This window comes from Bombyx mori, chromosome 3 (genome assembly GCF_030269925.1).
Source record: "Bombyx mori chromosome 3, ASM3026992v2".
In the NCBI taxonomy this organism is placed as follows: domain Eukaryota; kingdom Metazoa; phylum Arthropoda; class Insecta; order Lepidoptera; family Bombycidae; genus Bombyx; species Bombyx mori.
Window position 1 is genome coordinate 4,252,131 of NC_085109.1, and position 9,590 is coordinate 4,261,720.

General features: G+C 36.1%; 1 long non-coding RNA gene across 1 annotated transcript; it reads right to left on the reverse strand.

Moving 5' to 3' along the window:
• Positions 1–566: 566 nt before the first annotated feature.
• Positions 567–7,226, reverse strand: LOC119630556 (uncharacterized). The gene is made up of 2 exons (XR_005246306.2): positions 5,769–7,226; positions 567–2,360 (listed from the first exon to the last, which is right to left on the reverse strand). It is a non-coding gene; the product is annotated as an uncharacterized LOC119630556 (long non-coding RNA).
• Between the last annotated feature and the right edge of the window lie 2,364 nt (positions 7,227–9,590).

Below are 9,590 nucleotides of genomic sequence, written 5' to 3' on the forward strand. Positions count from 1 at the left end.
CGTTTTGATACAAAACAAAGGAGTAGCCATTGTGTCATTAAAGAAATTCATAGAACGAATGCATAAAAACACATTACTCTTCGACATAATGTACTATAATTTGCAGGTAAGTACAAATTACTCTTAACATAACAATGTCTCACCCCCCTTCGTATACCACCCCGCAGCCGTGTATCTGCCTTCGATGACTCATTTGTTTTTATCGATAATGGAGTTGCGCCCGCGCAACATGCTCACCGCCCTAGCCGGGCTGTGTTTTATGACCCAAACTACCCGGACAAAATAATTCTACTATAGCTTTGTATAGGTCAGCTCCCAGTTTATCTGATAGTGGCCGTCACTATCAATCGTGGACGTCAGCAATGTAATACTCGTTTGAAGAACTGAAGCATAATATCTTCAAAATTCTCTAATCTAGTGACTGAAGGTCTGTATACACTTACCGAAGTTACTCAGTAAAGGGAAATCCACAGGCATGCCAGTACATCCAGGTCATGTAGATGAACCAGAAATGCAGTGTTAAAGTGCTTATGTAGTGCATTACTAAATTGAATTGAAACGCCAAATAAAAAACAACATTTTACTAAGTACTTTTTTAAAGTTACAATCTTATCAACTAGTCTACATAAACCGATATATATGTACGTAGATGCCTAGAGACGTCTTTTGTTTTAAATATTACAATGTCCTCGTTTTACCTACGATATGATAATAAAAAAGGTCATTAACGCTTTGAACTACGGGACCTACTTTTAATTATTAATATGTGTTTTTTTTGGAACATCAATACAACATGATTTATTGTTGTTTAATTTTGTATCAATCGTAAATGATTCTTTTGGGATTGTGTCGTAGTGTTTGTTTGGTTTAGAATTTTATCTGTCTTATCTTGTTACATTAAGTTTATTGTTTCTTTGTTATATGTTTCTCAAAGTTGTAGTATTATCCCTTATTACGTTTCTTAATTCGGTCTGATAGGGAATGTTGCTTGAATTTCGTCCTATTAAAAAGCAATATTTTGCATCGAACTTACAGTATAAGTATAGTATAACTTTAAATAAAGTATCATTGCTCGGAAACTATACTTTAGACCGAGTTCTTGTTGCGAATATAAAATTAGAACAGTTTACGAATTTCATTGAATAGGTCGTTTTCAATTTTGCGGTCAAAAAAGTTACGATTTCATGAATTTAAACTTTCTCTAATTTTCCATTTTTTTGTATTTAGGCGTGTTCTTAATTAAAAAGTGCTTCATCCCAAACAAGTCAATCACTCATTTATAGCTAATTTTATATAATATTCATTAATATTTTTCATTTTACGCATTTGATAACGCCAACACGGATGACAATTTAAATAGGAACTCTTTAATTTATTATACAATGTTATTTAGTTTCACTTTGTTTCTTTTGACATGTTATTTATTTTAGCCTTGAGTTTGTTGTCTCGCGAAGTTATATGTACTAATTACTTATGCAATTATGTAATTCAGTTAATCGTGTCTATGTCTTTCTCGAGCCGTAGACAAAATTAAAGCTATTTTTACGATTTATTATCGCGTTCATTATTGAAATAACATAACGAAAATAATGAATGCGAAATTATCTCGCAAATGTTGTTTTGATTTAGAGATTTTTTTTGGTCTGTTTTAGAATTAATTGGTTGATCGATTTTCTATCAAAGTACTGCTACCATGTTAAATAGTTACATTTCACATAATATTAAGAGGACATTTTAAATAGGGTTTTCTAACTGCGGTTCACAACCCATATCTATTACAAATATCGAAGCCATTTTATAATGCAGTATTTTAATGATCTTCGTGGATGGTAAAGTTCCAGTGCGTCTCTGCAATAGAATACATTTCTTTTTCAAAACGAAGACACTGCAATCCAAGCTAAAAAAGTCTATATTTAATACAATGACTTCCTATTTTACTATAACTAATTCATTCGATTCGACTAGCATTAATTTTTATTGTTAGAAATGACTCATCCTCGTTGTTATTCATAACAATTCATTTTAACCCATCAAGGCTTAAAAATAATTGTGTTCAGTGATGCCTAAAGCATGGTTGTAAATTAAGATTTGATATGATAAATTTTAAAATTGTAAAGCCGATTACGACACACACACACACGCGTTTCAGTCAGCTCTCGACTACAATTTTGGCGTCAGCCGACAACGTGTTATACAAATGAAAGAAGAGGTACAGTAACAGACCAACGCATACTATGAAGAATAAAATACAAAAGCACACAATACACTCTGAACAGAAGAGACGAACTCTGTCTATCCTATTGATTTGTCCCGGGTTGTCTACCGCTGAATAGTTCCACATTATTGCGGCCGAGGTTCTTCTGAAAGCAAAGGAAAATGTTATCAAATGTAAGTTTTTATTTATTTTTTATTGCTTAGATGGGTGGACGAGCTTACAGCCCACCTGGTGTTAAGTGGTTACTGGAGCCAATAGACATTTAAACATAAATGCACCACCCACCTTGAGATATTAGTTCTAAGGTCTCAGTATAGTTACAAACCGAAACGCATTGCTGCTTCACGGCAGAAATAGGCGGGGTGGTGGTACCCACCCGTGCGGATTCACAAGAGGTCCTACCACCAGTAAAAAAAGTCCTATCATCAGTAAGCCACCAGTGTTGCACGCTTCGCTGGGACTGTCCTGAAACCTATCGTTTAAAATTAAATGTTTTTTGTAATTAAATTCGAATTATGCATGCCCTAAATACGATTCACTTGAAATTTTGATGTTATTGACAATTTGGGGATTTTACAAGCATCAATGTATCGCTAGTGACTCGCGATTAATTTATGGAAAATATGTACTTTATTTACACGAGATAAACAATGAATAAATGTTGATCATGAATTCACGAAGTCACGTTAACGTCTCGTATTTTTGTTTCACGAGGCTTTCATTGCCTATGGTAATAATTATAGAGGTGCAAATAAAATGAGACGTACCATATGTGGATAATGACATAGTGGAATTGTTGCTAAATGGTAATTACTTCGGTATCTCATCTGAATTGGCTCTCAAACAGTGCAATTGATGTGGTCTTCTTGTTCATTATTATTATGAATAAGCTCTTTATGCTTTATTGATTTATGCTTTATTATGAATAAGCTCGTTGATATTATTTTTCTAATTGACTTATTAAGGCCGGATTAAAATAATAAGTATCAGGGTGTGTTGGAAATGTGTGTTGAAAATTAGAACTAAAATAAACCGCGCTGTAGTAAATGGAAAACATTTACCAAAAATCTCGTTGATATTATTTTTCTAATTGAGTTATTAAGCCCGGATTAAAACAATAAGTATCAGGGTGTGTTGGAAATGTGTGTTAAAAATTAAAACTAAAATAAACCGGGCTATAGTAAATGGAAAACATTTACCAAATTTAGCATAAAATTAAGTTCATTTTCATTTCGTCAATTGAGAATATAATACAAAGTGGCCCGCCACGTTGCCTCGAGAGAGTCCGACAATTAATTCTTATTTGTCACGTCCTTACGGATCCATCAGATCCAATAACCTTTGCATTAGACGCCTTCAGCTCTAACACTAGGAGCAGGCTTAGGGACCTCGGTAACCGTACTCGTCGAACTGGACAAAGAGTTCGCCGTGCAACCTAACCCATGAAACAGCTCGCTGAGTTTCTCGCCGGATCTTCTCAGCGGGTCGCGATTCCGATCCGGTAGTAGATTCATTCGCGAAGCAGCTAGTCTTGAGCTGTTAGGTCTCCTTCGGAGGCGCTCGGGTAGCTGTTAGCAAACCCCACCTCTCCTGGCTGAGCCTTTTCTCGCCCACGTGTCCTGGTGAAACTGGAAAGGCCTCCGGGCCACCAGTAATCTTATTTGTGTTACATTACGTAATTCGGTTATTCGTCACGATTAATTAAAAAATCGTAAATACAATCGCAACAAAATATAAAAATTGGTTCGTAATATTTTTGATGTCTGTCTTCGATTTCGGTGTCTTTCTCAGACACACTGTAAGTTTTTTTTTATTGCCGAGCATACAGCCCTCCTGATGGTGAGTGGTTACCGTCGCCCATGGACATCAGCAATGCCATTTGCAGAGCTAAGCCGCTGCCTACTGTTAAATAACCAAGGACGTCCTAAGAATGAAAACATTTTGCCGCGCACCATCCGGCTATGGAATGAGCTTGTGGAGAGTATTAAGCGGTAGGCAACGGCTTGGCTCTGCCCCTGGCATTGCTGAAGTCCATGGGCGACGGTAACCATTCACCATCAGGTGGGCCGTATGTTCGTCTGCCTACAAGGGCTATAAAAAAAAAAAACATGAACTGAAAATTATTTCAAAATACATATCCAATAATAGTAATGAAATTTAAATTGTCAGTTTTCAAAACCGACATCTGATTATATACATCGTTTGTTTAGTTTGAGAGCACAGGTGCGCGGCGTTCCATACACAATGAACGAAATCAACATTTGTATTATAGAAAACATTTACAACACGACCTTGCCGTATACGAGACGTGGAACAATTTCGATCTGTTTGTTGTCACGAGCATTTAAACTTATAGATGAAAACAAATTATACTACACTCGATAAAAGTCAGCGTGTGTAAAAGATAAATTCTCGAGATTCCTGTCTAAGTATTAGAAACTGATATTCCTGTTATACGTTACCTATTACCGTAATTATCTGTGGTATTGTGAGTACCAACCATCATGTTGCTTATTTCTGCCGCAATATCATGGGTTTCAGTCTGAACGCATGTAAGTTCGTATGTGCTTGTTTTCGGAGTAAGGTAAATAATAAAAAAGATGTGTGGTGTCGTGGGACACCGGATAGGAATTAAGTTCCTTATTATAAAAATATTAATTTTAAGTTCTATTCGAGGTATAAAGAAAATAAAACTGGAGGTTTCGCAACAACCCACGGTCATTCGGTAACGTGCGAACTTATTGTGGTACGCTTCATTCACGGTTGTTTGCATAAGAGTTAGTGTATTGCGCAAACGAATGCTCTGAGATTGTGGTCTATTAATGATAAAAAAATATGTTCTTTTTTGTAGGTTATTACAAAGTTAAGTCGTACATTGTGTGCATTACTAATTTGTACGTTACTACAAAGTTAAGTCGTACACTGTGTGCATTACTAATAAAAATCTTACGTTACGGACGTTTTTTCCCGGTTAGGGTACTCCTACGCATCGTCCCATAAGGAACTTCGTTCGAATAAGGAAATGGGCAAGAAGCGGCTCTGGCATTGCTAATGTCTGTCCATCCATCCAACCATCGGCAACCACACATTATCAGATGGATCATATGCTCGTTTGATTTGAAATACAATTAAAAAAATAATGAGAATTTCTCGCAATATGATAAGTAAATAAAGTTTCTGGATTTGCTTGATTTTACAAAATATGCAATGATATAATTTAGATAGTCGGATTTCAAACAGATTGAAATATTTCGATCGATCAACTCTCCAGCGACACACAGTGAGCCAATTAAAATAGGTACTTCAAATTTGATATCATGGACTCATGGTAATTGACATCAATAATGATTAATTAAAAACTGTACGTCGCGCGGTTCCCTCATTATTCATTTCCATTAATTGACAGAGAGCCAATTTAGATGAATCGTGCCGTCAATTTGCGTGATTGAGTTTTTTTTGTATTCTATTGTATTAATAACATAAACAAATAAATATATTGAAAACAACGTATGAATTTGTTGTAAGTTGTGTAATAAAAAATATCGTCGCTTACCTTCATAATAAGTACGTAACATAAAATGAATTAGATCGCCTGTTAACTCCGAAAGAACTATATTCATTTTGCCTTACAAATGTTTGTCATCTTATCTCTTCACTCTTAATTAATTTTCACGAAGCGTCACTTCAGTTTACAATTTACATAGTCACGAATTTTCCGAGTATTTTTGTTATCGACGGACAAAAGCAAACACGACCAATCTCGCTCTTACTTCGTAAACGTATGGCTTCAATCGTGTCGACTTATTTCCACTATGCACACGTGTTGAGAAGCCTTCAATTGTTATCAAGCCGGTTGCAAATGATTAAAATACGGCTTTATCGGAACGGAATACCGGTCGTAATCGCGTGCGCCGACGTATTGTGCGGTTACGGTACGTTTCCGTGTGTACATCTTGCCAAAATTTAAAAATAGCTCAATGATTTTAAGTATGTGCGAATAGAACCGACGTAGCGATATCGCGACATTATATATGACGTGTTGTTTTGATGTAATTCAATATATATTGAACTAGCGGACTCGTCAGACGTTGTCTTGTGAATAAATGCATACACAAAAATTCATTTAACAGCGATCCCGCCGTTTAGTAGCAGTATAGATAAATGACCTAGATACAAACTGTAGTGCTATCTGCTGGGATAATTTGTGAATCTAAGCCATCCAGAGCGCAACCCAAATGCATACAAAAAACTTAATTCAAATCGGTCCAGCCGTTTAGGAGCTTAGCGACATACACACGTACTGTAGAATTATACTCGTAAAGATTCTCGAATTCGAAGTCTGATTACACATTTTCATTCACTCCTATTTGATCTCTATCCAGCTATATTTACGCTTTACTGGGACTAATGCTAAATATAATACGATACGATGAAAATTTAGTTAATTGGATCATCTAAATATGTTCATGAGCAAGTTTACGAACTGCGGCGATCACTAGGGGCCCGTGTGCCAAACAATAACGCAAACACAAAAATCCGGTTGTCTGTAAAGTCGGTTTACTGACGATAGTTGAACGTGACAACGTCATAAGAAAATACTGATGGAATGGTTTCATTTTTCAATTATCGCAATTAATTATCGTTGCTATAAACAATTGACACCACATTCACTTTTCACTGAACTTCATACTTGACGAAAACATGTAAATGTATTATTGTATAGCAGCTGTCCACGCGGATGCATCGCTCACTCAAGTAGGAGAGAGACAGATGTCGAACGCTGCCGAACGCGGAGGCCGATTGTGCCTCTTTGTCGCTCGTTGCGCGCTCTCGCTTGCACTTCAAGCCTTAAATGGAACGCCTCAGAGCGATGTGACGCCGCATAAGTTATGTTTTTTCGTGCGTGCAGCCGGCTCCATCGAATTATAAGACGTTGTCACGTCAAAAAATGACGTAGGTATATTTCGTGATAACGTTAAACACAATTTTGTCTCGCGTTCTATATAGAACTAACCTTATCGCTTCGTGTTTAGTACGTTTAAGAAATGATAAAGCGATGAACAATTCCTAATCTGGCGGCTTTCGTTTTTAATATCTGTCATAATAATATAATACGTGTAGTTCTCTGATAAGAACAACTCTTTGGTATTGTTTATTGTATGATAGCACTAACTAATGTCGTTAAAATATAAACTAGTGCAGCATACGCACATTGCGATAAACAAATGGATATTTTTTTCGAATTACATATTTTAGCATCTACAAAAAAAGGTATTCATAATTGAAGCGATATTTATTTTGGCGATTCATATATTAATCAATTATCATATTAATATAATCATAATCATAATCATAATCATAATTTAAACGGCCGTCTGGTGTAGTGGTAAGTGACATGGTCACTACACAAGGGGGTCGCGGGTTCGAATCCCGCCAAGGGAAGATATTTGTATGACAAATATAAATGTCTTTCCAGGGTTATGGGTGTATATTAAATATATGTATGTGTATAATAAAAATATTATATTTATTTCCGTTATCTGGTACCTGTAACACAAGTTCTTTACGAACTTAGCACGGGACCAGTTAACGTGGCGTGATTGTTAGTAAATATTTATATTTATTTATATTTATATTTATATATCAATTACATATTACGTACACATGAAACGCGCTAAGGATAATTTTTAAATATTTTGCATAACACAACCGCAATCGGGTTAACACATAGGTCTATTGTGCATCGCTCATTGGATGATAAATTCTGTGGAGTCGTTACCTAATTGTGATACGCACAATGCATTATAGGTAATACCTATTCAAGTCACCATATCAATGAGTATTGGTACTTATCAGTGAGTGACTTGTCCGATATATTATTCGATTAATTATGTAGAATGAATTGACGGGTAAACCGTAAGCCGAGAGCATGATTAGACGAATTTTATTAACACGTGTAAGACGATTACGTGCAGTTTTTTTTCTTTCAGGTTTCATGCTTAGTGTATTAATTAGGTACTAGAGGTCCCGCAGTAGTCGAAATTCGACTATAATTAATTGGAATTGTAAGTTTGTACACTATTATGATTGTGTTTTATACTTATGTAATCACAAATTTCGCAATCTATTCTCAATTTGACAACAGACGTCAAGAACAAAAGTTTGACAATAAATAAATAGTATGCATGCGTGTGTGCGTCAAATACATGGTATGTAGTGTATGTAATGTTTTCTTTATTGATTTAATGTATCTTTTATGCATTATTTTAAAAATATATTAGCATTGTGCACTTCTTCTCTATATTCTCTATAAGTGTGGAAAATTTCATACTCCTCCGTCCGCGCAATTTTCGTAAAAAGGGATACAAAGTTTTTGCGTCACGTATTAATATATAGATACATACAATATACATAGTATAATAAAGATAGATAAAAACCAAATAATATTTCACGATTAACACAACACATCAGCAGATCGTCAACGAAATAGCTGATATTATTGATTAAAAATTTACAAAGAGATATCATTAAGAAACATGTTATTATTACTACTAATACTAGTCGGACCTAGATCACCTTACAAAATATTCCAAAATTACTATTCTATATTTTGCAAGCGATAAATAAAAGTCATCGACATAGGAGATAAATATTTTGTTTATTTTCGTAGTTCGAGCTCACTGCCCGGTTGCTTGGTTTAATGGTCGACCTAGTTTTAAGTGGTTAATAGAGTTCATAGACATCAAAACGTGTCGTTACCTACTTTGGTCGGAGTCTCAAATGAATTGAAGGGTACCTGTCGCACCCTTCAAGTTACGTTTGACAACTTCGCGGCAGAGACTGACTGGATAGTGGTACTCAGCCCAGCCCAGCCATGCCCAGCCCGGAAATTAGCCGATTTTATTTTTATGGGGTTTAATTTTTTTTTAATCCTACCTATGCTGATACCCTTGAGAGGCTAGTGTTGCTAACACTGGCCCTAGCAAGAGCAGTGCTTCACAGAATCTACTGCCGGATCCGAAACGCGACGCACTGAGAAGATCCGGCGAGGAACTCAGTGGGCTGTGTCTATGGGTTAATTTTCTCGTCGAGCCCTTTGTCGTAAGCGACGGGTTCGATGAGAACGGTGACCGGTGCTTGAGGTACCTAAAAGCACCGTTAGTGGATCGGGAGGATCCGTAATGACGTGTTTAGGGCGACGTCGACTGTTTACCATTCGGTTCACAGGATCGGGTATGATAATTTTTGTTACAAACCAAGTAAGTGTCCAGTTTGTTTTAAATAAAATGTTGCTCACCCAATGGTGCTCACCCGAAGAGGGGAAAATAATATGGCCTAGAAGTCCCTGGCTATAAAAGTAGAGTAATATAATTAG